Source organism: Nipponia nippon, unplaced genomic scaffold (assembly GCF_047370975.1).
Source record: "Nipponia nippon isolate SJK-2023a ecotype South Korea unplaced genomic scaffold, ASM4737097v1 scaffold_10, whole genome shotgun sequence".
NCBI lineage: Eukaryota > Metazoa > Chordata > Aves > Pelecaniformes > Threskiornithidae > Nipponia > Nipponia nippon.
The window spans coordinates 24,207,629-24,235,023 of record NW_028262291.1 but is presented as its reverse complement, the minus strand read 5'-3'; the positions used below and the strand labels follow the sequence as shown (position 1 = coordinate 24,235,023).

At 37.3% G+C, this 27,395-nt stretch overlaps 1 protein-coding gene across 15 annotated transcripts in view; it reads left to right on the top strand.

Moving 5' to 3' along the window:
- LRRC4C (leucine rich repeat containing 4C) overlaps positions 1-27,395 on the top strand; it is a 582,163-nt gene that overhangs the window by 497,133 nt on the left and 57,635 nt on the right. For 10 of the 15 annotated variants that reach the window (XM_087745991.1, XM_087745987.1, XM_087745986.1 and 7 more), the window contains one exon: positions 19,643-19,775. The exons of 4 other annotated variants lie outside the window; for them this stretch is intronic. The gene's annotated coding sequence lies outside the window, so the exon portion shown is untranslated. Of the gene's footprint in view, positions 1-19,642; positions 19,776-25,714; positions 25,771-27,395 lie in introns of those variants that run through there. One more of the 15 variants, XR_015701892.1, reaches the window with a different exon arrangement.

Genomic DNA, 27,395 nt, shown 5'->3' with positions numbered 1-27,395 from the left:
CCCAAACTCTAAAATCTCCTTAGAATTCAAACAAGATTGGTGTTTAGTGGGGACTAGCAACACTTTGGTAGTATTCTGTGTGATTTTTTTTTTCCCAAACTTAGTTCAGTACAGATAGCTTTTTAGGGATACACAGATTCGATTCCGAGTACTTTTTGTAAGTTCTTCCCTCCAGAGTTCCTGCTTCATGCAGGTTCCTATGATACACAGTGTCTGTTGGCTATGAGTTTGTAGCACTACACATTTATTTTTTACTTTCTTATTACCATAAACCCTTTCTATCACATCTTCTTTCCCACATATATGCTATGCAGCTCAGTCCCAAATATGCAAAAACCCTGCTATTCCATTCTCAAGTGTGTCTTGAGTGCAGTCTGCCAATTGTTGATTTTCATCAGATTATGCAGCAATTAAGATGAATTTAGTAAAGTGTGCGTGTGAGAGAGAGTGAAATAGGTAAGTTTAAGTCATACTTTCAGACTATCAATCAAAAAATATTTTCCTGGAGTTGAAATGGGAGGGAGGATAAAAGCTCCTGAGAATTTAAAAAAAAAATGCTTAAATTATGCCTCACATTTTATTGTGTGTGCAGAAACAAATATGGACAGATTTACATCCTTTAAAAGATCCTGCTTTTACACACCAAACACCATCAAGTCAGTTAAACAACTGACTATGTATATATAAATGTTTCTGTTGCATGAGCCCCACTAAAAGGCAGGAGAGACTCTTGGGTAGCCCCCAATTAACTATTTTATTACAGACCACAAGTAAAATGCAAGTTAGGCAAACTGAATAAAATGTGAAAATAATTTTTAATATTATTTGATTTTTCATTTATTTCCTTGGGACCAAAATCTTTGGCATTTTGCTGAATGACATGAAGTTCCCATTTGTTAAGGTTGAGTTTAATAATAAGATTGCTGAGGGGACTGAGATACAAAAATCTTATATTTCAGACACTTGTTGCAAGAGACTCTGAAAATAGATAATGATTTTTGTATTGAAAAAAATGGTAATATAAACAATTCATAAGAGTTTCAAGAGGGAGAATTTAAATATTAACAGCTATTGACAAAAATACAGTATTAGGATACTAGTGACTATCTTTGTATTTTCCTCTGTTTGCCTTTGACATTTGAGAGTGTTTGAAAAAAAGTATTAAAAAAAAAATATGAATATGACTAAAAAAATCCTAGAAATTCACCACATTTCCCCTTTAGAAGATACAGAGCATTTCAACAAAGATTTACAAACAGATATTTCTGGTATTTAAAATACAGTTTCCCAGTAAAGGCAAAATTGTTTTGATTTTTTTTAAATAAGGAGAGGTAATTATTTATTTTCTTCTGGCATCAAAAGCTTCTGAATCCTACTTTTTAGACCTGTGTTAGCATTAAATCTTTTCTATAAAATGCTCTCAGACTTGTAGGCTTTTCACTCACTTTGGAAGAGCCTTGGTCTACTCTTTGTGAATGAACTCTGTATGTGGATGTAGGGATGTGGTAAACAGTCATGATACTTAGCATTTTCTTCAGCCCAAATCTTTCTTCATCCATTCATCTGTTTTTTAATAAGGTCACTGAGATACTATTGTGATAGGTGACCTTATAAAAATCATGTGGCTACAGAAAGGTGCATTATAAAGGAGGAATGTTGAACACTGTGTCCAGATGTTGCTTAAAATAGGTTTTCAGATATAAAGAATCAAACATGAAAACATTAGGGTAAACATAGTGATTATACAAGTTCTTCCTTTAAAGCAGAAGGAAAAGGAAGGGAAATGAGGTCACATCTATTTTGATAGCTCTTTTAAAAGGAAGAGGAAGGGAGAAAGAAGACAAAAGAAAGAGGTGTTAAAATCTAGTGGTGCTCCAGAATGATTGACTAGAAGAAGTAATCTCAAAGACCAAAAAGGCAAATATAGATGATTTAGCCTTCCGTGTGATCAGTATACAATTGTTTCTTGCTGTCTCATGCTTTGTCTACTGTATTTCCAAATGTTCTTGCCTTACAGAATTATGTCCCTGTTGGATAGTTTTCAGTCTCATTAAATGTTTTGCTACTCTTCAGCTTATTACCTTCATTTTGTACTATTGTTATTTTCTTGGACTTTCATTCTCCCTGTACCATGCTAAATAAAGATTTTCTTCCTCAAGATCTGTAATCTTCAGATATTCATAAAATCCCTTCTTTTTATTTCACCATGTTGGACTAATCTGTCCACCTAAAATAAGTTTTTCTTATCACTCTTCCATCTCTGAATATCCTGTTTGTCATCATCATTTTGGTTACAAGATTGCTAGACTTAGGGTGATTTTGCACCCATGATTCATCAGACTCATGTAGTGTACATGGGGGGACTAGGTTAGTCTGAAGTATACTGGTAAAATTTCTTGGTCATCCAATACTGCTTTGAATTCAATATTCCTTCAGGTGCAAGAAACATACATGATCAAGGCTGTGGCGACTGATGGTGTCTCCTCCTCAGAGACAATCATTTCTTGTCAGAGGAAAAGAACAGGGGCAAGGGACAGTTATTTGGTCCCCATCTGCCCTGAAGGCAAAAAGTTGCTGAATTTGAGAGAAATTTGTATTTTTGTGAATTAGCTTTAAAACTTTCTTCTACATATTTTCTTCTTAGTGAGACTGCCATTAATGCAACATGAGATTCAGTGTATCTGTATTAGGAATGCATATTTATTTTAAAGTTAAAAGTTTTAAAGTTATTTAAAGTTTCGTACCTGCTTTATTTAATTTAGATTAATTTAAGTAAAAAATAATATGGGTAACAGCATAATAAAACTTAGCAGTTCTGTAGTATTCCATTTATGAAATACTTTATAGATATTCACTAATTATGATCATGCAACTTCTTAGAAGTTGGTTAAAAATATATAATCCTTTTTTAAAGGAGTGGATTGCCCTACATTTTTGTAATGGTCTGTGTTGGATGTGTTGTTATAGGAGTAATCAAGTTTAAATTCCTGCAAAGTCTGAATTTACAAAATGCTGAAGATATATAACTTTGAACTCACTAGGAGTTCAGTAACTCTGAAGTTCAGGCCATAAAGTTTCCATCACTGGCTACCCAAAATCAGAAGTTAAAAAAAGCACCTTAGTTAATTTCTTTTTAAAATAATCCCAACCAACCAACCAAAACAAACAAACAAAAAAACCCTTTGACTATAATTCAGCCCTTTAGACCCCTGGACTTGCAGTATAGCACCAAGGTAAGATTACAGATATTTCATTTATTAGATCACATTTTTTCATATAATCATGATTTTATGTGTTCAGATGAAGAGTATTAATTGTGAGACTAATTGGCCTAAGCTGCAGTGTTTTTTCTTGTAGCAGTATATGTAATGTGATAGATACTTTCCAGAAAGAAACAACAAATTCAGTTTCTGCTAAAAAAAATCGCATAATATATATTATCTATCCAGTAAATTGCAAAAGAAGAAGGACAAAGTGTTAATATTTTTCGTCTTTCACAGAAAAATAAGAGAAGAAACAAAATTAGCAGTGTATCAAACAAGTGACCCAAGAATATATTACTTATGCATATTCAGAGTGTTGTGCTGCCATCCAGAGCGACCTTGAAAGGCTGGAGAAATGGGCTGACAGGAACTTCATGAAGTTCAACATGGAGAAGTGCAAAGTCCTGCACCTGGGAAGGAACAATCTCATGCATCAGTGCAGGGCCAGAGGCCACTCAAGCTGGGAGCCTGAGCAGGGGATTTGAATCAGATGACTTCCAGAGGTCCCTTCCAGCCTCAGCCATTCTGTGATTCTGAGATATTCCAATACAATGCTCTGTGTAAGCACTATATTAATGAAATTACGATGGCCCAAATTTCACTGTTTCCTTTATGGAACTTACAGTGACTATTATCATCAGGTCAGATATTTCATGGCAGCTGTTGACCATCTGGAACAGTTGAAGCCATAAGTATATTTGACCAGTTACAGAGAAGAATAGCCAATCTAAAACTCATTATTAATGTTAGAAACTGTCATAATAAATTTAAATTTAAAAATTAATATTTTTTTTCCTTTTAAATCTTCTGTGTCTCACAACTTTAACTTGCTGTTGGTATTATAAGGTTTAATTTATATATATATATATATGTGCCATGTACAAAAATAAAGGAAATAATAGAAAAGCATGTTTTGTATGTTCTATAAAGCAGCATCACCACATGAAGTAGTAGGTAATAGATTACTATCATAATACATATGTAACCAAAGGATGATAATGATTCCATTAGTGTTATTGTTGGAATTAATGCCTCTTCAGCAGACCAATAACCAGTAGGTGAGAACAGTTGTCACAGATGTCATTGTGCACACCACACTGTTTATTGTGAATGACATTCTTATTATTGCAGAAAAAGCAAATGCTTGCTGGTTTTGGCTAGCAGATTACTTTTGTTCTTAACTTTAACAAATTGTTTTTTCAACTGGAATCAGGAGGCTTGGCACATCACTGTATTTCTCTGAGACTTACTTGCTTTGTCTTTGTCTTGCTTTATATCACAGGATCAAGAAATGCAAGAGGATATTTTTCACGCAAATTTATTCTTGTATTTTTGTGTCCTTAAGATGATGGATGAGATTACTTACTGCATTTCTAAGTGAACTCTTGTTTTTGTCATACCCTTCTCAGGCAGGGAACAGACACTTGTAAATTCTCAAAAGCTGCCTTTGGGGTCAGAGAGAGATCTTTTCCTAGATTTCTCTATTCTGCTACTGATCAAACTAGCAGTTACCTTCACATATCCAATTGCTTAGTTCTTATTGGCTCCTTGGTTGTATTTGAGTGTCATTTGAGTTTTGTTTCTTTTTTTGATTGGCATGTTTCTTTGTCATGCAGACCTAGTTTTACGTGATCCAAATTTAATTTTTGCATCCAACTTCCTGTGACTCGATACTCCTGGTGGGAGTAACACAGATGTCATTAACTTGCTGAAACTTGGTTTTCAATTTTTGTATTTTTTCAAACTCCATTGATTATGTTTGCCCGTTACACTAATAGTTGCTTATATGGTATATGTTTTGAAAATGTATTTGAATTGTATATATATGTATAGAATTGGCATAGGTATTTTGTATATGGATATAATACAGTTAAAATATCGGAAAGGCATGATGAAATTCAGAACTTTGATCTTCTGATTCCCAGTTTGGTGACCAGTCCAGTGGAACTTCTATAAAACCAACATTATTTTTAATACAGAGATTTCCTTTTTAAATTAAAGTAGTTTTGACACTGTGATTGCAGTAAGTACCTAAGGACTTGCTCTTCTTTTTGTGCTAAGTGTGCTTTGGTCTACCTGATTTTAGGGAGCATTGAGGGCTGCTAGGATTGATCCTGAGTAATCAATTTTATTAGGAATTTAATTCTGTAGAGTGCTGAAAACTTCTCTTCCCACTGAATGTTACTGAAGGTTGCTAGGCACCTCAAAGGGTTAGTGACTATCACAGCTTGCTTAGCACATGGTACTACATATGTCACTTGCAATCTCTGTAGAATAGACTTCTACTGCTGTCACTGTAGATTATTCTGTGTGGTTTTGGGGCTGTTTTGCTGTGCTTAGAATGTGAGTCCATCCCTTATAACATGGTAACATTCTGTGGATGGGGACTGCTGGATCCAGCAAAAACGAGTCGCTGAAGATGTGGGAAGAGGAAAGACTTGAGATTTTTGTATAATAGCAATAAAAATAATTAGTCCCCTGAACATTTAATAGAAAACCTCTCCAGCACATCAAACCAGTCAATGACTGAGGCAGTATGACAGTAATAATAAATCTTAATTTTCTTACCACCTTTGTTAGGTCCTTGTTCTCTTAATATTGTTTGTTGTGACATGTCCATTCACACATACTCTGTGTAATGCCAGCAGTATACAGGATGCACTTACCACAAAATAAGCCTATCCCCAAAGCCTCAGGGCATTGAACTGCTCTTTTGTTCCATGTAACCTACTGCAGAACTACTCACAGAATGACATGCTTTATTGCGTGTCACCTTACTGCTTTGTTATTAGCCTTCATAAAGGTCAGATGGGCCTGACTCAAATTCATGAGGAAACAATGCTGAACAAAGTTGTTTTTCCTCATTTTCTCTCTACTGGAGGACCTGCATATTTTTCTGAGGTATGCAACAGTATTTTTGATATCATGTGGAAAGCAGAGAACTGTTTGGAATTTCCATTGTGGTAATCAATGAGATGTAAAATTGCAGCAGTTCCATGCTGCCTAGCGCCTCTCCTGACAAACCTCGTTTGGTTTGTCAGAATGCACAAAGCACTCATAAGACCATAGCATTAACTCTATTTCTCTCTGATACAAATGAACACAGAAAGAAACTAGCTTTTAAGGAGACATTTTCATTTGCTTAAATAACCCTGCCATGTCTGCAGTACAGCAAAATCTTTCTGTGTTATGCATATTTCTTAGGATAGGAATAGGAACCGTTACCTTTATGTGTGATACAAAAAAGCAATAAGCCCGTGGACTAGCTCAATAATTATTTCATTTCCAAAAATGTCATTCACATGTAGAAAAAGTCAGTCAAGGTAACAGTCCAGGTATGCTGTATTTTTTAGCATATTTGTGACTACTCAGGAAAGTTACATTTGTTGCTGTGCTGCTGTCTGTGATCATCTGGAACATAAGGAAGATACGATGTAGAACTTGCATTCTCCTTTTACAAAAACAGAGAACTCTTTTGCCTAAAGTAAAATAAATTTTCTAGATACTAACAACTCTAAGCTTTTGAAAGAAGTGAGCAGTCAGGAATCAATTGAATTAGGAATATATGGACTTATTTGGTGGTTCCTTAGAAAATATTTTACAGCATATATTTAGGAGGAAGGAAAAAAAAAAAAAAGAAAAAGGTTTAGCCACAAAATATTTTCCTATGGGTGTCATTAGAGATGGAGTGATTGGGTAGCTTATGGCATTAGCAAGAAGCAAGAAGCTTCTTGTCTATAGCTCTGATGTAGATAACTACAGTCATCCCTTATCAGTTCCTTGGAGGAGTTTATAAAATGTTCTGTTCTCATTCCCTTTGCTACTGGAGCAAACATCAATTTTGTATAATGGCATTTCTCTTGACTACCTTAGCTGATAAGCGAAGAGTTGAATGAATGTTTGTAAATGCAGTATTCTTTCTCTGCACTTGTTATTCTTTCAGCATAGAAATCAAGGGGATTGCAAGTCTCTATCTCATTCTAGAACTGGTTTCCAGAAGTAGATGTCCATTTTCTTTACTTTGCTTAATGTTGATTTTCTAATGAATAAATATGAATAAAAAGGCAACAACATTGACATTTCCAAGCTTTCATAAATTGTGTTAAACTTCTTGGCAGTGACAAAAAATAATAATCCTGAATGTCATTTAAAATTGGGATTGTGTCATAGGTTAGGGATATGTGTTTCAAGTATTCCAGCTACTCTCTCAACTAGCAAGTCAGCAGAATATAAGTTTTCACCTCATGACTGGATTGCATGATATAGATTTAGGAAAATGCAGACTTTGGAGATAATAACATGTAACATCTGCCAAGAGAACAGATGAAGAGCTGGATATGTTGGAATCCTCTCTCCATGTGATTGTGTCAGGAGCTGAGTTGCTGTAACTCAACAGTTGTGAGTTCTGGGCCACAGGTTGGTGGAAATGTATCAGGGAAAATGTGGAGAATGATCTGAAAAGAAGAGGTCTGAAATTCTTCCTGAGAGAATTTGAATGTTCTCTTAACCACTGAAACCAGTCTTAGACAAAGATGTGTCACAGACGTGATTTTCTCTGAACTTCTATTTCTGAAGTCTGATAGCAGCATAATTTGTTGGGTTTGTGTTTTTTAGGGGTTTTTAATTGCTTGGGTACAAAAATCTGCTTCTCAAGTTGAAACTTGGCTTCATTATACTAGATCTCAGCCAAGGAATAAATTTTATTTCTGGAGAGCATTTGAAGAAAGGGGAAAAATCATGGGGTTTTTTGTTTTTAAGTTTCACATTTATAGAGATACTTTTACAGCAAAAATCAGGTTCCTTCTTTAATACTTGCATAACTTGCTGAAATTTTGCTGCATGTAGATAGTCATTTGAATTAGTGGTTTGAATGGTTTGGAAAGTTCCATACCTTTTTGTTCCTAGATGCATTATTTTATTCTTGTTCTTTGCACTCAGGACTTCAGTACAGCTATTGTGGATTTTCTTATGTTACTGAATACAAGAGTAAAATATGGTCCAGATTTTATTTTATACCGTGTGTTCTGAACTCTGTCCACTGGTCCTGTGTTCATCACTGCCAGACAAGTTAAGCAGGTCTACAGCACAATTACCTGTTCAATGGAGAGATTGCCCCATGAGTTCATGTACAGCACAGTCCTGTACAACTGCAGTCACACAAGGTGTGATTATTTTTTCTTTCTTTTTTACTTTCCCTAATCTTGGATAAAAATAGCCTTTCACAGGAAATGTTATGAAAGTTCAGACAGGAATTGAAAAAGTGATAAAGCTTATAGCCTATAATGATTTAGGTAGTATTTATAACAGTCTTTTTAGGAGGTTAAAAACACTGAAGATATGGTAGAGCTCAGTGAGGTCTTCTCTTCATCGTTCTCGTATGACTAGGCAACCAAGAATAAAAAGCAAGGTTTTTGTCTACTGTAGGTTTAATTGAGCTTGAAAGTCTTCTTGAACTCTGTTCAAAAGTATTCATGCTTTGAGTATGCTTTTAAGTAGAACATAAGTGTTGTTTTCTGGGGTGTATTCCAGGATACTAATCAATATCTTATATCTAGTATCCATAGGTACTTTCAGGTCTTTGAAATACTCTTGTGAACAATATCTAACGTAGACTGTAAAGACTAGAATTGATTTCCAGACCAGCTTCGGGTTACTGGTCTTGAAGGGCTTGTACCTTTTGTATGGTCTGGTTACAAAAGTATTAATAAATTAATAAATAAAGGAACCAGAACCCAGTACTACCTTTTCAAAGCTGAATCTCCAACCTGTGTGCTCCTTTCTTTCCTTCTAGCCCTGGAAGTTTTACATAGCTAGCAAACGTGGCTCTGCTTCAGGCCTATGAAGTCTAACAAATAGACTTCTTTTCTGGAAGAGCTGAAGTTCAGCGCATTAAGCTGAAGCAGGAATCAAACTGAGTTTCCCTATTTCCTTGCAAATACTTTAACCACTAGACTACATGCAAAAGAAGAATGTTTGCACTCCTGGTCCTTTAAATAACCAGCTTAGTTCCCTAGGATGTGTTGGTAGCGCAGACTTTTAATTATCTTAATCAGAATTTTCATGGATTATTACACATGGATTGCACTGGATCTAAAAAGGCAGACAGACTAAATATAAGTGTAGAATAAAAATACGAAGAAAAAAATGAGGACATTCCTGCAAGTATCGCAGTTCTTCATTTGTAATCAAAAAAGCGGGCATTAATGTATAGAAAATTCAGGTACAGCTGTCATTCACAGAAAATATAAATTAATACTCTGGATGGTAAAATTCTGCTTCCAAAGTTTCTAAAAGGCTGAACCAGATAACCTGCTTGCAATGTCTTAAGTCTGCTATGAGACTTTATAAGGCCTACTAGATGCTAACTTTACTTGATTCCAAATTTACAATCGGAAAATGCCTATATATTAGGGCATTGCATTTTCTAGAGATAAAAATTTACAAGTTGAGTCTGTATATCTTAATGAGAACTCATAAAGCTAGGCAGATAGTGAAGATAGTATTTTCAAAAATTTCAGCTCTGCCTTTCATTATGTTTGTGCCATTTTCTATCAGTTTGTTTCATTATGCTTGTGTGCATACTTCTTTTGCATGAATCTGCCTTTGGCAATTTTTGAAGACTGTGGTGTTGAGCTGGAAATGATAACATTTTTCACATCATGGTAATCAGTATAACAGGAAGAAAGCAAACATCCTGGGTAGAGATGTGGTAACTATTCCCTTCTTACCCTTCTCAGGGAATAGAACTAATTTTAAATTGGAGGTCATTTCCAAATCATGTCCTTTTTAGAGGAAAGAAAAGGATTTTGATGTTCTTTTCAGGTCTAAAGCCCCAGTTTCTTTTCCCAAAAATGTTCAGAGACTTTTCTGTCCTGTTTCCATCTGTTAAAGCTGGATCATCCATTCTGAACCACCAACATTGTACTATGTCACCTACATGACCAATCACACATAATCAATCTGTCAATGTATAGTTTTTCATTATTTTTAGTTATATTTAATTTTGGAAAAATGTTGAAAACATCATTATTAGCAGAGATATACGTCATTCTTTTATGAACAATTTACGGACAGGAAAGCAACTGATATTTTTAACTGCTTTTCTGTATACCAGTAGACTACACTGTTGCAATAGCACTCAATGAAAATCTTTTGATCTATAATCTCTAATGGCTTTACACTGATTGTTTTGTGGATTTTTTTTTTTCTTTTCAGTTTTCAATAACAATTTCAGGATTGTTCCGTGTTCTTTTGCAGGTAACAGTGCATTGCACCTCCCAGTAACAAAAGCTTCAGTGATTTCTGCTCAATATGTTGCAGGGAGTATCAGTTATGCATCAATCCCTGCTTGTCAGTCTCCACCTTATATTCACGTCTTTTCATATAAACTTAGAAATTAGTTTAGATGTAATACATGCAACTAGCTAGTGTCACACTGTTGATGTTCTTATCAGTGCTTTTACTTCGCACACTCTTGTATTTTCTTACTTGCTTGTTTATTAAAGGCAACAAGCTCTCATTTAACAAATAGTATATAAAACTCCCTTTGAAATCCAAGTTGTGTATACTTTCATATGATCTATGGATTCAACATTGTGAACATTTCATAAGGAGAGCATTTTTTGTATCATATATGAGGATGTGTTGATAGTATAGTAAATTACTATAGGTTGAAAATGAGATTTTAGTTCTACTAGACCCAATACAAATCTTATTGAAAACCAACATCTAAGGATTTTGCTCTCTGAGATTGATATTACTAAATACAGCTTAACACTTCATTAATATTCTTCTTAAAATGTGTATTTTGCCACAAATTTACAAATTCAGGAAACAATATGCTTCATGCATGACTGCTGGACAATATGTATAATGTCTTAAAGGTAAACTATTTTTGTGTGTTGCCCTATGGCAATCATTCGATCAATTTAGCAAGGATTCATATCATCATAATGACTGCATAGGTGTGTTTTATAATGAGATGTACAGTTGTGGTATGAGCATCTCTCCCTCTGTTGGGTGGAACTGGAATTACTCCACAGATGTCCCACACAGTAGTTCCACCAGATAAGTGAAGTCATATTTACTTCCAGAGTATAACTATCTGAGTTCTAGTTTGCCTCTCCTGTTAATTTCATAATGAGTCTTTTGTGCAGAAAAATTATTATCATATAATCCCTGGATGTCCAAATGATTCATTAAGTTAAACAGTTAGCTATCAACTGAAGTTGTATTATTCTTGATAAATAGGGCTCCACTGTTTATTCTGAGTTGGCAAAAGCATGAATATTTAGTTATTTCTCTGCAGTACCTATTGAATGTAGTTCATTGCTATCCCTTTGCTATGCAATCTTGTGAATTTCTGAGAAGACTTCCCTTTCATGGAATTATTCTCCCAGGTATAACAATGATGTGTAGGTATGCATATATAGTATAAGACAAATAATTTTCTTCATTAACATAAGACAAATAATACCCTTCCGAAGGAAATCCATCAGCTGAAAAGCAGGCATCTTTGAAAATATTTCTTTTTGATACATCAGGGAAGATTTTTCTCTCCATGTGTAACACTAGCAAGTGATGTTACCTTTTTTTGCAATACCTTGAGGGTACAAAGGGCAGAAAACAGATTAAATAATGGTGTAGGTCTTTTGCATTATTAATATATTTGAAACGCTCTGTATTTGGAACCTCTCTGACTTGGGAAATGCATTATGACCAGGAATTGACCACATGAACTAGTGAGTAGGGTCATCCTGTAGCTCCTGTCAAGCTGTTGGCTTCCGTGCTTTGTTTTTGATTTTCATAAATTCACTTTGAATTAATGATCGAAAACTCTAGGAACTGGGCATTAAGTAGATAAAAAATTCCTAAAATGATGAGATAAGTAACATATAAACCAGCAGAGGAATAGTATTTCATAGAAAGTAGGAATAATTGACTTACTTTATGATAATAATTAATAATTATTAATAATAATATAATTATTAATAGAATTTTAGTTTTAGTTTTCAAAAGAAAACCCAACATTTTTAGATGCTTCTCAAAAAAAATGAACTTGTGTCTTTCTATGATTAAAACAGGGCTCTGGAACTCAAAATTGCTTTCTGAATTTTTCTATGGCTCTTGGTCTTTTAAGGCTGTCATCTTCCTTTTTTGCAGAGATAATGATCCTTGTCTACTCCTCTGACGATCCTACATTATGGTATGGCAAAACTCCTTAAAATTATTGCTAAGCTGAAACTATATCAGATACCCTAGTAGGGAGGGAAAATCTAAGTCTAAAACTTAGAGTTTGGTAGAATTCAGTAGCACTCGTCCTAGTGCATTGTAGACAACATGAGTTGGTTTTTCACCTAAGATTCACTTTTTTCTCTCTGGCCCATTCTCTGTTTCATTTCAGCCACACTAAATTTAGCCGTTGATGAAGTTGGCATTAATTTTTTTTTTTTGCTGTAATTAAAATGCTAGGTGACACTATCAAATGTTCTTCACTTCAATCTCTATATTTGTGTCTACAGCACAAAAATATGTATTTATCTTTCATATTAAAAAATAAATTAAACAGCCATTTGTCAGGTGAGTATCTGGAGACTATTATTAGTAGTCAATATAACATCATAAAATGGGGAGAATATTGGCAGGGGAACATATTTTTAATGACATTTTGTGTTTATTAATGCACACACAGACACTTACATTAAAAAGACACTAGACCTGTTTTTCACACTGTATTGTTGCTCTCAAATTAATTACTCACAGCTTTGTATTAGTTAGGCTGAATAAGACAAATAGTCTAGAAGATTGGTTCAACACGGATTAACTTGTTTATTGATTAGATGTACAAAAACATTTCCAATCAATAATATAAGTATATGAGTGAATTTCTTTGTTGTAGCAGATCACACAGAAAAGCTGAGAATATGATTTTAGAAATTGATATTTATACCTTAACTCAACTTGTTTTGGAGAGATAGCTATGCAGAATTACCTAATCTCCACCTGCTTAACTCAAATACAGAAGTATAAGAATATTAGCATACCAGATATGCAACTATTCTTTGTTTTGTTTCCATCTGGCATTCCTGAAAGAAGACAAATGAGAAGTGCAGTATACACAGAAATTATAGGTCTCATGTAGAATTTCCCTGAGGAGGAAATCCTTACTCAGAATTTTAGTAAACTAAAAGATCAAGAAAAAATGTAGTTATAACCTTGCAATAAATAATCAAGGTTTATGGAGGTTTGGCCAATTCCTTAGTGTAAAAAAGTTCTATTCTGATAAGCATATAAAATAAAATAGAGCTCTGAAATAGCAGAACATGTCAACAACTGAAGGGAATGAAAACCGGCAAGAACGCCTTTTCAAATCACCAAGAAAACACCAGTAGTTAGTTTTATTGCACAGTGAGTCAGCAGTTATTCAGAGGTGAAATTTAACTTAACTTCTTCATATTTACTGGTAGTACAGAATTTGTATAAAGATATCTTTCTTTGTTTAAGAAGCTGTCTGGAATAGCACTTTCTCTCTGTACCTTCTGGGACTGTTGAAAGTCTTATGTGGACATAACACACTGCAATTTTCCTGTTTTATTAACTTTACCGTTACTCGTTACCTAACATGTAAATACCCAGGACTCACACACATTTTTACTAACAGCTTGCAAGTGATTCGGATTCATAAATAAAAGCATCTAAAGCTATTTCATATGTCCTAGGGTGTCCAAGACTTCCACAGGAGAAGGCAGATAAGACATAGGATCTACAAGAAACCTATGCTCTTCTGACATGGCAAATCAGGGCCATACGTAGTAACACAGAGTATCTAAAATAACCTCCTTTCTTTTGGCAGTTGAATACTACCCTGTTAGTGATATTTTTTAAAAATAGCAGGAAATGTGTAGCTCTCTATTCTCTTCTCCTTATTTATTTTATTTACTATTTATCATGGTAGCACATGCTACTGTGTTTATTTTTTCTTTAATAAGTCTTCCTTTTACTGCTTTTTTTCGTCCCTTTGAAATCTATACAAAATAACTGCTGTGAGAACAACTACTAAAGCCTGATTATAACTGCAATGAGTTTGTGTTACTTATTGCCATAATAAATTTTTAGAAAATATTTAAAGATTTTAGGCCAAATTTTGATCAGTTACTGGCATAAGTCTGAAGTAAAATCAGTGCACTTGAAATGAGGAGGTAAGCATTGGACTATTGATTGTTTTCTTGCAATTCTTGGTGAGATATTCAAGTAAAGATTATACTTTTATATTAACAATAATATTCCTTTCATCTTTTTCTTACTAAAAATTCATTTTCCTTTTAACGTCCTTTGTCCAAACCTTCTTTAACATCTCATTTTGTTATAGTCCATATCCAGAAAACTAAAATCAGTCTTTTTGGTATACCTCTTCTTTTGTAAGCATAAAAGCATGGCAGGTGAGATTTTCCAGTGTAAATGTAGTAGATTTAGTACCTAATTATAGTCTTTGAAATTTAGGGTGAGACTGCTTGGAACTTATTTTTCAGTATATCTGAAGAGACTTCATTTTCTCTAGTTTTCACTTGTTTCCAAAAGATTTCCTTTGGTAGCTGCTTTGGTACAATTCCCATTTTATTCCTTCTGTAGGAAAGCCTATTAAAACAATTTTTTATAAAAATGCATGAAAAAAATTCTTTCTCTTCTGTTGCCTATTTACATGTTCTTGAAGTTATTAAAAACAGACTTCTCACAAAAATAAGTGAGAAACAGACATGTGAGTCTATGCTTCTGGCACTCTTCATTACGTTTATTTTCAGAAACTTTGGCTTAACATTGAAGAGCGTATGAAATCATGATCATACTTTGCAAGGGAGAGAAACACCACACATTCAATTTTTGCTTTAATAATCATATTCTGTGAAAAATGAACATATGTATGGGGAAACTGCTTCTCAATAAGCAACTACTTACTTTTGGATTATACTTGGAATTTATTTGTATCACAATAACTCTCAGGAGTACAAATTGGGAGATTTGCTGGGAACTACAAACTTATGTTATTGTGTAGAATGACGGAGGTAAAGCAACTTAGAAAATTGTTTATTGTGAGTCCATGAATAGAAAAAGAAATCCCAGATCTCTGTTTACTCCCAGTAACTTTCTTTCTCCTGTTTAATGAATCATTTTGCGTGTTTCAGTTTCCATGGATGATTTCACTGCTCATAAGTACCCCTGAAAAATGAAGCTCTTTTAACAAGCAGGCTATTTTTGAATAATTTTCTATCATTCATGTTGTTGCTTATATTTTATTTCATTGGACACCGATATACCATCCAATATATTTTTTGTTTCCTGTTACAATATTAAGGAGATGTTTTTAAAAATGTATTTACTTCATACTATTAAATTTGGGATAAGTTAATATTGATGCCTAAGTATATGTAAACACCAAGATTTACAAATGCTTCCATAATCCTACAATTCTTGTCATGTTTAAAACAACCTTATCTTTATGTATATAGCTCTGGTGGTAAGAAACAGAAAGTGGAAGTTAGGAGATCTGGTTTCAGGTTCATGTTCTGTCACAGATTCCCTGTGTGTTCCTTAATGACAAAACACAGCTACAGATCACCTTAATCAGAAAGAAATGTAGTGAAGTGATCAAGGCATATTGCTATGTCTCAAGACACATTCATTTGTTATGTTTCAGGCTTCAGTTTGATCCAGAAGTAAATGGAAACTTTTCCATATAAGTTCAGGAGTCAGAAGTAGTGAGACACAAAAACCATATCACCGCCATGTGACTGCAAGCTATGAACACTTGGCATGCCTTTACCACATCATTTAGAAGAGTCTGTTAGGATCTTCAGGACACATCTTTGATTATCTCTTTCTCTCTCTTTTTTTTTTTTTTTTCTTTTGCTTTCTGATTGGAGGAGAAGGCTGTGTTGATCACGGCATAAAGTATTTGCAAAGTGCTGTTTGAATAGAATTGGCAAGAAAACAACTATTTTTTTATGTAGCATAGGGATATTTTCCGTGACATCCTCAATTTTGCAGTAATAGTAAAAGAAAAAAGACCCTGAGGAAATAGACTCTTCCACGACAAGCTGATGGCTGGTTCAGGGAGAGACAGTCCATATCCAGTTTCAAACTACTCATTATAATAAGTTGTCCCATCCATAACTTCCAAACTGTCCTGCTTTGAGTCACAGACACAGCAGGAGATCAGTTTTAATCTCCATTTCCCTCCAGTGCTTGGATGATGCAGGAACTGCTGGTGACCAAGTACAGTAGCACAAATTCTGTCTTCATGGATGGGTGGGGGGAAATGGACTTGGGGGGGTGGGTGTGCAGGGGGAAACATAGTGACAAAGGGTGAGGAAAAGCCTGAGGTACTTAATGCCTTCTTTGCCTCAGTCTTTAATAGTCAGACCAGTTGTTCTCGGGGTACCCAGCGCCCTGAGCTGGAAGACGGGGACAGGGAGCAGAAGAAAGCCCCCATAATCCAAGGGGAAATGGTTAGCGACCTGCTACACCACTTAGACGTGCACAAGTCTATGAGGCCAGATGGGATCCACCCCAAGGGTACTGAGGGAGCTGGCAGAAGTGCTCACCAAGCCACTTTCCATCATTTATCAGCAGTCCTGGTCAACCGGGGAGGTCCCAGATGACTGGAAGTTAGCTAATGTGACGCGCCTCTACAAGAAGGGTCAGAAGGAGGATCTGGGGAACTACAGGCCTGTCAGCCTGACCTTGGCGCTGGGCAAGGTTACGGAGCAGATCATCCTGAGCGCCATCACATGGCACGTACAGGACAACCAGGTGATTGGGCCCAGTCAGCATGGGTTTATGAAAGGCAGGTCCTGCTTCACTAACCTGATCTCCTTCCATAACAAGGTGACCTGCTTAGTGGATGAGGGGAAGGCTGTGAATGTTGTCTACCTGGACTTTAGTAAAGCCTTTGGCACTGTCACCCACAGCATTCTCCTTGAGAAACTGGTTCCTCATGGCTTGGATGGGCATACTCTTTGCTGGGTAAAAAACTGGCTGGATGGCCAGGCCCAAAGAGTGGTGGTGAATGGAATTAAATCCAGTTTGCAGCTGGTCACAAGTGGTGTTCCCCAGGGCTCAGTATTGGGGACGGTCCTGTTTAGTATCTTCGTTAATGATCTGGACGAGGGGATTGAGTGCACCCTCAGTAAGTTTGCAGATGACACCACGTTGGCCGGGAGTGTTGATCTGCTGAAGGGTAGGAAGGCTCTACAGAGGGCTCTGGACAGGCTGGATTGATGGGCTGGGGCCAGCTGTATGAGGTTCACCAAGGCTAAGTGCCAGGTCCTGCACTTGGGTCACAACAACCCCAGGCAATGCTACAGGCTTGGGGAAGAGTGGCTAGAAAGCTGCCTGGCAGAAAAGGACCTAGGAGTGTTAGTCAATAGCCACCTGAATATGAGCCAGCAGTGTGCCCAGGTGGCCAAGAGGGCCAACAGCATCCTGGCTTGTATCAGGAATAGTGTGGCCAGCAGGACTAGGGAAGTGATAGTGCCCCTGTACTTGGCACTGGTGAGGCCGTGCCTTGAGTACTGTGTTCAGTTTTGGGCCCCTCACTACAAGAAGGACATCGAGGTGCTGGAGCGCGTCCAAAGGAGGGCAATGAAGTTGGCAAAGGGTCTAGAGCACAAGTCTTACAAGGAGCGGCTGAGGGAGCTGGGGTTGTTTAGTCTGGAGAAGAGGAGGCTGAGGGGAGACCTTATTGCTCTGTACAACTATCTGACAGGAGGTTGTAGTGAGGTGGGGGTCGGTCTCTTCTCCCTAGTAACAAGTGATAGGACAAGAGGAAATGGCCTCAAGTTGTGCCAGGGGAGGTTTAGTTTGGATACTAGGAAAAATTCCTTCACCGAAAGGGTAGTCAGGCACTGGAACAGTCTGTCCAGGGAAGTGGTTGAGTCGCCATCCCCTGGAGCTGTTGAAAAGACGTGTAGATGTAGTGCTTGAGGACATGGTTTAGTGGTGGCCTTGGCAGTGCTAGGTTAACGGTTGGACTTGATGATCTTAAAGGTTTTTCCAACCTAAATGATTCTATGATTTATCTTAAGTAAAAGCTCCAGGCGGCATGAAAACAGGAGACTTACATAAACACCTAGTATTTCAGGGTGAAAAAGCTTATCAAAGAATCAAATCAACTGGGAGGGGAAGAAATATCCTATGCGTCTTACATCAGGAGCTTCCTACAGAGACTCAGCTTTTGTCTCATGGAAAGTGGGATTTGCTCAGTTCCCAAGCCATTTCAAGGAGATAGGTACCTCTCTTTGCAAAACCAAGGACCGTATCCTTCACTGAGACACTGAGGCGACATGTTTGGAGTCCAGTGTTAGAAGGAAGGAATGAACAGCTCTTTGTTTCTGTATCCTCCTTATAGACATTCTCATAAATAAATATGTAAATGAAAACTCTCCAGAATTAGTGTAGACTAAGTAAGCTCTGTGGAGGTTGCTAGGCAGCCAAGGCCAAAGGAATAGAAAGCAGGCAGGTTTTTGAAAAACAGAATCAATGACTTATGGGTTATCTGATGTCACCATTTACTCAATTGTTTTTTGTCATAAACAAGAGACAGTAGAATTTGTTTTTCTTTAGTAAATGAGCAATGTTTTTAAAAGATTTGAAATAAAAGGCCTGTTTTATATCTCATTCCTATCAGTGTTTTCAAGGTGCAAAATTATCTGTATGATTATTATTTCTAATGTTTATTTATTCATTGACTGAAACAGGAACTTGGTGCATTATATCCAGGCTGTAACTTGAAAACGATTTAGCAGCATAATTAATTTTTAACTTTTGTCCAATTTTCTTTTTTACCACAATGTACATATAAGGCTCTAAATGAAGGAAGTTCCCAATGCTGGAAGGTATACCTTGCCCTCAAGAGGTGTCTGTATTTCACTGTTGCTAATGACTGGGAAAGACCTAATTTCTACCACCATACCCTGTATAGTGTATGATGAAGCTACTCATTACAGAAATATAGCAGTAACACACACCACCTCCCTATTGCTGCTAAGCATGCAAAAATACAGGCATTTCCAACAGGCAAGGTTTTCATATGCAAGATTAGGTGATCACATTATTGATTAATTGCTGCCTTTGAAATCTCTCCTTATATTTGTGTCTTAAAGTCTTCTTGAAATTAACTGTGCCTTCAGCAGCTGTATTATACATACAAGTACATTGAGGGAATACTATAATCCTACAACTCCCCTCCGTTCTTAGATAATGTAATGACATCTCTATAGCATGTTTTAATCTACTTTAGTTATTCTCTCCCAGTGTCTTCAAATTATGGCTCTAGAAAATTTAATTGCTGCATCATAGTTTCTCAATATTTGTTTCTTCCACAGGGTGGATTCTGTGGGGGGGTCCAGGCAGCTCTGTGGAACAATCTTCAATGGGCTAGTAGGATGAGAAGGTCCAGGGCTAGTTTGGGAAACGAGGAGAAGCATCACCTCCCAAGACGGTAAAACTACCGAAAAGGTAATTCATGCTAGGATATTGTCATGCAGTCAGCTTTTCAGGCTCCAGGGATATCATGGCTGGAATACATGGCAGAAAACTGGTAAGGAATGGGAGCACATATCTTTGATGCTGTCTGAGTGTTCATACAGAGTCTCCTGAAAGTCTTTCAAGAGCTTCTTAAATTGCACTGAGTTTCAATTCCCTTTCCTGTGTGAGGGAGAATTTGGAGGGTATATCTTACAGGGCTTTTCTTGTCTTCCTGTGGACCTGTTAGAGAACACAAATCACAAGTTTACAGTAACTTTCCATGAAATTCCTTATAGGACTTAAAACTCATGCAAATGCCAGCTTATCAGCCATATAACAATTTAGCATAATAAAATGTTGTTTCACAGGGAGTGTTAATGGCTTTATTTTTAACTATACATAAACTTGTTTGGTTGGTTTATTTCAATCTCACCTTCCAGGCTTAACTATTGTGTTTGTGGAGACTCTCTTTCTCCCCTGAAGCCTTAACTATGGATATTTTTGTTGGTAGCATTTCAGAAGACGAAGAGAATGTGAAAACTAAATATCTGCCATCCCTTGGCATAACTGTAATGCTTCTTCCTTATGTTAAGAGGTAGAGTTGAGCCATGAAGTACCAGAACATTAAGTTTCTCTGCTGTCCCAAAAGCTCAGCTATATGGTGTATTTCTGAGCCCAGTTAACTTTCAGTATGTCCATGCTATGCACACATTTATTGGTCCTAAGCTAAAATTAAGTTTGCTGAGCAAACAGATTTTGTCCACTCATCCTAAACCAATCATTTCCTATGGTACTTTATGAAATATCTGACAGGCTCACTTGCTGCTTTCATTTATTAATATGCCTTAATATATTCAGAGTGTAAGAATATTAACAATGGAAAATCACAGTGATGGAAAACAAAATGGGATTTTTGATGCAAAATTTTTCATAAGGATCTATTCCCATATCTCATGAGACACCAAAAAAGCACAAAACATCATTTAATTAGGAAAGCTTTTTTCTTTGCTCAGGAATATAGATGTTTTGGCTGGTTGAGTACTAGGTTAGGCTTTCAAATATCTCTGGGAAATACCTTCCTTTTTGTTGCTGTTGACCTCCCTCCAGCTCCCTGGCATTCATTAATTAAAACCATTCAGAGATTCCACTGCCGTAAATTGCTTCCATGCTTCACCAGGCTTGGCAGCTGCCAGAAAACAGGCTAATCTGCACTCATATAACATTACTGAGAGTTATGTCTTTATATAACCTGTAGCTATGGTAAAGAGTCTAAAGCCTTCCCATCCAGAAAGAATAGAAACTACTTTGTTACCTGGGAGAAGTTATAAATACATTTGTGACAGAAGAAAGGTTTGATATAGGAGAGTAAGCATAGGTCTTACCTCCTGCATTTATACAAATGGTGATAGTTTTCAGTTTATAATCTGCTTTTCAAGACTCTTCCACTCAAAGTTGTTGCTAATCACTTCAGCCTAGGTTCTCCAGACCTAATTTGGTTTTCTGTTATGTAGAAGAAATGAGTTAACATGGCTTTTTGTTGATGAGGGTCCAGTAGTCTTTACAAAATATTGCACCGATTGGTTTTATGTAATTTACTGTAAACAAAAGACAAGAATAGCTTGCTTATGATTGGAACTGGTCTGAGATCCAGAGGATCTGGCATCAGTCCCTAGCTGTGTTTCAGGTGTCTTCTTGGGTGCATTTTTCTACATATAAAATGGGTAGACTGTCATGGAAGTTCTGTAATGTTTCTTTGTTGATGCTTTTGTAATAATCCTTTCTCAAAGGGGGAAAAGGATCTTTGCACAAGAGTTAGCAGGGCTCATTGAAAGAGCTTTAAACTAGATTTGAACAGGGAAAGGGATAAAACCAAGCTTGCTAGAGATAAACCTGGGGGTGGCATGCCAATGTTTGAGGGACAGTGTGCTAGCAAGGTTCTTCAGTGTGCTCCACAATGTACTGAGTACACTGGAGCACATTTGAAGTGTCTTTATAGTAACGTGTACAGCATGAGGAATAAACAAGAGAAGCTAGAAGCTTTGGCCCAGTCCCAGAGCTACAACATCATTGGCATAAGCAAAACCTGGTGGGATGATTCCTGTGACTGGTGTGCTGTGATGGATGGTTATAGGCTCTTCAGGAGGGATAGGCAGGGCAGGCGATGTGGGGGGATGGCACTGTATGTAAAGGGAGGAGTTGAATTGTATGGTGCTTACAGTTAGCAACAAATGGTTGAGAGCCTCTGGGTAAGGATGAAGGGGAAAGCAAATAAAGTGGATGTTGTGGGAGTCTACTACCAACCACCCAGCCATGACGACGACACCAATGAATTATTCTACAAGGAATTAAGGGATATCTCTAGATCAACTGCCCTTGTCCTTATGGTTGATTTTAACTTCCCAGATGTCAACTAGGAATATCATACAGTGGACACAAACAGGTCCAGGAAATTTCTGAAACATATTGAAGATAACTTCTTGGTGCAGATACTAAGGGAGCCAACTAGGAAAGGTTCTCTCCTGGATTTGTTGTTTGTAAACAGAGAGGGATTCATGGGTGAGGTGGTGATTGGTGGCTGTCTTGATCACAGGGACCATGAAGTACTGAAGTTTCAAATCACTGGTGATAGGAGAAAAACTGCCAGCAAAACTTCAACCCTGGATATGGGGAGAGCAGACTTTGGGCTGCTGAAGGAGCTAGTTGGTAAGGTCCCCTGGGAATCTGCTTTTGAAGGTATTGGGGCCCATGAATGCTGGTCACTTTTTAAGAGCCATCTCTTAAGAGTGCAAGAGCAGGCAATTCCAAAGTGTTGGAAGTCAAGCAACTGGGGCAGAAGGCCAGCTTGGCTGAGCCGGGATCTTCTTCTAGAACTTAGGTGGAAAAGGAAAGTGTATAGACATTGGAAGCAAGGACAAGTGACATGGGAGGACTACAGAGATGCTGTTTGCCACTGTAGGGAGAAAATTCATGCAGCCAAAGCTTCAATAGAGTTCAAGCAGGCTAGCGCTGTGAAGGGCAACAAAAATATGTTAACAGCAAAATGAGCATCAGAGATAACATTGCTCCGTTACTTGATGAGTTTGGTCACCTCACAAACAGGGATGTAGACAAAGCAGAGACATTTATGCCTTCTTTGCATCTGTCTTTAACAACGATGGTGGGACTTGGGACCCCTGGAGCCCTGTGTTGGAAGACCACGACTGAAAGGATGATAAACTGCCAGCCGACCCTAAACTTGCTGCTCCAGCTGGATGTGCATAAATCTATGGGGCCCAATGGGATTCATCCCAGGGCACTGAAAGAGCTGGCCGATGTTATCGCAGGACCTCTCTCTATTATTTCTCAATGGTCTTGGGAGGCTGGAGAGGTCCCACTCAAATGGAAGCTGCTAAACGTCCCAGTTTTTAGGAAGGGTAAAGAAGGACCTGGTAATCGCAGGCCTGTTAGTCTCACTTCAGTGCCTGGTAAAATTATTGAGAAGTTTATTCTGGGAGTTATTGAAAAACACTTGAGAGACAATGTAGTCATTAGTCATAGCCAGCACAGGTTCACAAGGGGAAAGTCCTGTTTAACTCACTTAATTTCCTTTCATGACAAGGTCACCCCTCTAGGGAAGACAGTAGATGTGGTGGTTTTAGATTTTAGCAAAGCTTTTGATACTGTCTCTCACGGTATCCTTCTGGATAAAATGTCCAACACACAGCTAGACAAGTCCATAATACATTGACTGAATGACTGGCTGATGAGTCGGGCTCAAAGAGTTATAGTACATGGAGTTACATCACGATAGCAGCCAGTCACCAGTGGGGTTCCCCAGGGCTCAGTTTTAGGGCCAGTGCTCTTTAATGTTTTTATAAATGATCTGGATGCAGGAATTGAATGTACATTAAGTTTGCTGATGATACTAAACTAGGAGGAGCTGCGGACTCCTCGCCTTACAGCCTCGCCTTACAGCCTCGCCTTACAGCGAGATCTGGATAGACTAGAGAGCTGGGCAAGTGCCATATTCTCCACCTGGGATGGGGTAATCCTGGTTATATGTACAAACTGGGGGATGAGAGGCTGGAGAGCAGCCCTGTGAAAAGAGATCTGGGGGTTTGATTTGATGGCAAATTGAATATGAGTCAGCAGTGTGCCCTGGAAGCCAACGGGGCCAGCCGTGTCCTGAGGTGCATCAAGCACAGCATAGCTAGCCGGTCGAGGGAGGTGATTGTCCCACTCTACACTGCACTGGTGTGGCCCCACCTCGAGTACTGTGTGAAGTTTTGGTCACATCAATATAAGAAGGACATCAAACTATTAGAGTGTGTCCAGAGGAGGACGACCAAGATGGTGAAAGGTCTTGAGGCAAGACTTAAGAGGAGGGGCTGAGGTCACTTGGTTTGTTCAGCTTGGAGAAGAGAAGGCTGAGGGGTGACCTCATCACAGTCTACAACTTCCTGAAAGGGGCCAGCAGAGAGGGAGGTGCTGATCTCCTCTCTCTGGTGATCAGCGACAGGACATGAGGAAAAGGAATGAAGCTGCATCAGGGGAAGTTCAGATTGGACATTAGGAAAAGATTCTTCACTGAGAGCGTGGTCGGTCACTGGATCAGACTCCCCAGGTGGTTATGGCACCAAGCCTGTCAGAGTTCAAGGAGCATCTGGATGATGGTCTTAGACCATATGGTTTAGTTTTAGGTAGTCCTGTGAGAATCAGGGAGTTAGAGTTGATGATCCTTATGGATCCCTTCCAACTTGAGATATTCTATGATTCTATCATTCTATGAATCTTACCTCAGTGCCATAGAGAACAGTTTGGATTCCAGGCTTTACACTTGGAAAAGAAGTTACAACCCTTCAGGGAAAATATGGAAAGAAACTGATGACATTGTGATATCTTCATCTGCAACATACTAAATAATGTTTGAACTTCCCCAGCCCTACGCTTAATGAGAAGCAGGAAGATTGATGTTTCAGTCTCTGATTCATGGCTTAAATTGTGTTTCATGTGAAATATTGGAAATGCCATTTTGACTGAAAGAAGGGGAAGATAAGAATGCCTTTTTAATATAACTTGAAATCTTGATGGTAAAAGATAACTTATATATTCAGTAAGAGTCTTTCATCTTCATTGGAGTCTAATGATATTGATCTGATATCAGTACTAAGTATATATTCTTGAATTCTGACCAGATTCTGCTTCTGGTAGGAACCACAAGTGTTTCACATTGTTTCAGCAAATGGAGCTCTTTCTGTGCATTTCTTTGGCTGGTTAGTTTACAAGTGGCTACATTTTGCTGTTCTACGTGATAAATACTTTTTTTTGATCTATTTTAAGGTGAAAGGTTCTAAATTTTATATTTGTGGCAATTACTGTGCCCCTTCAAGGGTATTTATAGTAAAGTCATAGTAGTCAACGCTGCATTTGTTTTTTGTTTTTGTTTTTGTTTTTTCCTTTTCTAACAACTAAGAAACCAGTTGTGTTCCATGATTTATGAAAAAGTTCAAACCTTTCAAATTAAGTGAAGGGTATATAGCTTCAGAATGAATTATGTTTTTAAACATAATGAAAATCTCCATTTGAGAATGAAACATGTCCCAGATCTTGGAATGGAACAGAAGAAATGAGATATTCATATCAAACCAGAAGTTCTTTTCAGCTAATAACAATTCATATAGCCCTGTTTAGAACAAAGTTTGTATTTTGAGTGGCTGTAGATACCGACCTGAGTGTGCACAACTAGCTCTACACAGCTGACGATTGACAAGACTGAAGTCACAAAGCATGTGCATGCATAATTGTGTAGGCAGTGCCCATTGGTAGCAGGCAAAGGGAATGCTCAACTAAGTTATTTTTTATATTCTTTATATCTATAACTGAAAACTGGGAAGCTTCTGTTCAGTCTCTTTCTTTTTTTTTTTTTTTGTTTGTTTTTTCTTTTCACCAAGAGACCTCTAGGGTTTTATCTTAAATGAAAGAACCTTTAGACAGAACCAGAGTCAATAACCCTCAAGAGACAAATGGAGACAGGAGAACTCAGCAGCGATTCCTTCAATGTTTCACAAAAGACTAAAGACTGTGACATGACAAGAAGAGACCACTGGATCTCTGAAATGATCTGAAAAATCAAATACAAAAGAGATGAGTTACCAGGTAGCCTTCACCTGCATTACTCAATGCCATATACATTGCTCTCTCCACAGATGATAACACTATATATAATGTTTGGTAGGTTTTCTGGGTAAAAGTGCTGTATTCTTTTTGTTTAAACTTACTGTGTGAAATTTCTCCTTCATTAAAAACTGGTAGAAAAGCTGGCCCCTTTAGTGCATCAGGATGCCAATGATTCAGTGTCTCAATTTACTCCTTTCTTTTCTTTCTCTCTCTAGGGTTAGTTTTTGTTCACCTGCCACTTTTTTTTTCTATTGTTATTTCTCCATTATTACTTAATTTCTTACCAATTATGCTTCTCTTTCTGATTTCCCATTTCATTCCTCAAGTTCTGTTATGATAGGTTACAGAAAACTGGTCATCTGATACTGAAAGAGAACAGTTTGGGGTATTTACTCTTAGTAAGACTGAATGTTTAGGCACCTTCCTCTGAATGTTCTGGTTCCTGTACTGTTCCATGATCCTGTCCTGAGATTTTTAACACTTACTTTAGTGGAAATTTTGCTTTGACTACAGTAGAATAAAACTGGTGGTAGAAAAGCTGATCTGAATATCAAATAGTAACATTTCTTTCCTTAATTCCCTTGATGTCTTGGGGAATTGCAAAGGATTAGCTGTTGATTTGGCAACATATAATTGATAGATAACAAAAATTCAGTTCTAAACTACTTTAAACCTCTTCTGACAAAAGAAACCGTATTAAAGGAGGGTAAAGGGGAGGGAAAGAATTTACTCTCAAATGCATCAAACAGGTCACTTTTTATTGATGTGACATTTGTACATGTTGTAGTAGGTGAGGTCTCTGTGAGAAGTTGTTAGTATACCAGAGATCAGATGCATAGCAGCTTTTGTTTATATCCAATGTCTGATATAATATTTATCATGACGATATTGAAATCTGTAACAAGAACTGAAGATTACCAAATGAACAGCCTGGATTAGGCAATATGATTATTAAAAAAATCAGAGTGAAAACAGCTTACATACACAAGGTGTCTGACTGCAGCTAGAACTCCCCAGGGCATTTAAACCTATATCAAAGTAGCTGGAGATGGAAGTTATTCTTGTGGAGCCTCATGAAGTGGGGGGAAGGGGCGGAATTCATGACTATGTGGCCTTCGAGCAAAAGCACACTGAAAGAAATTTGCATGTAAGCATAGATTAGAACAATATTTTATGGGGTTTGCTTGGTTTTTATTTTTTGCTTGCAATGCTCTGTTTGCTTGCACTACGTAAAACCTTAATCTCAATTTTTGATAGGTATAGCTTTTTTTTTTTTATTTTTAAGCCTGTCTTGTGTTGGGGAGCAAGATGCATCACAGTGAAACAGTAGTGCTGTCTTCATTGCTAGAGGTAAAAAGTCAGAAGACTATGTATGCAGGTAGTGGAAAAGGAGCTGCACCTTGAGACACAGGTGCTGAGAGTGCTTCCTACTGCTCTATTAAGCATCTGTGCGGG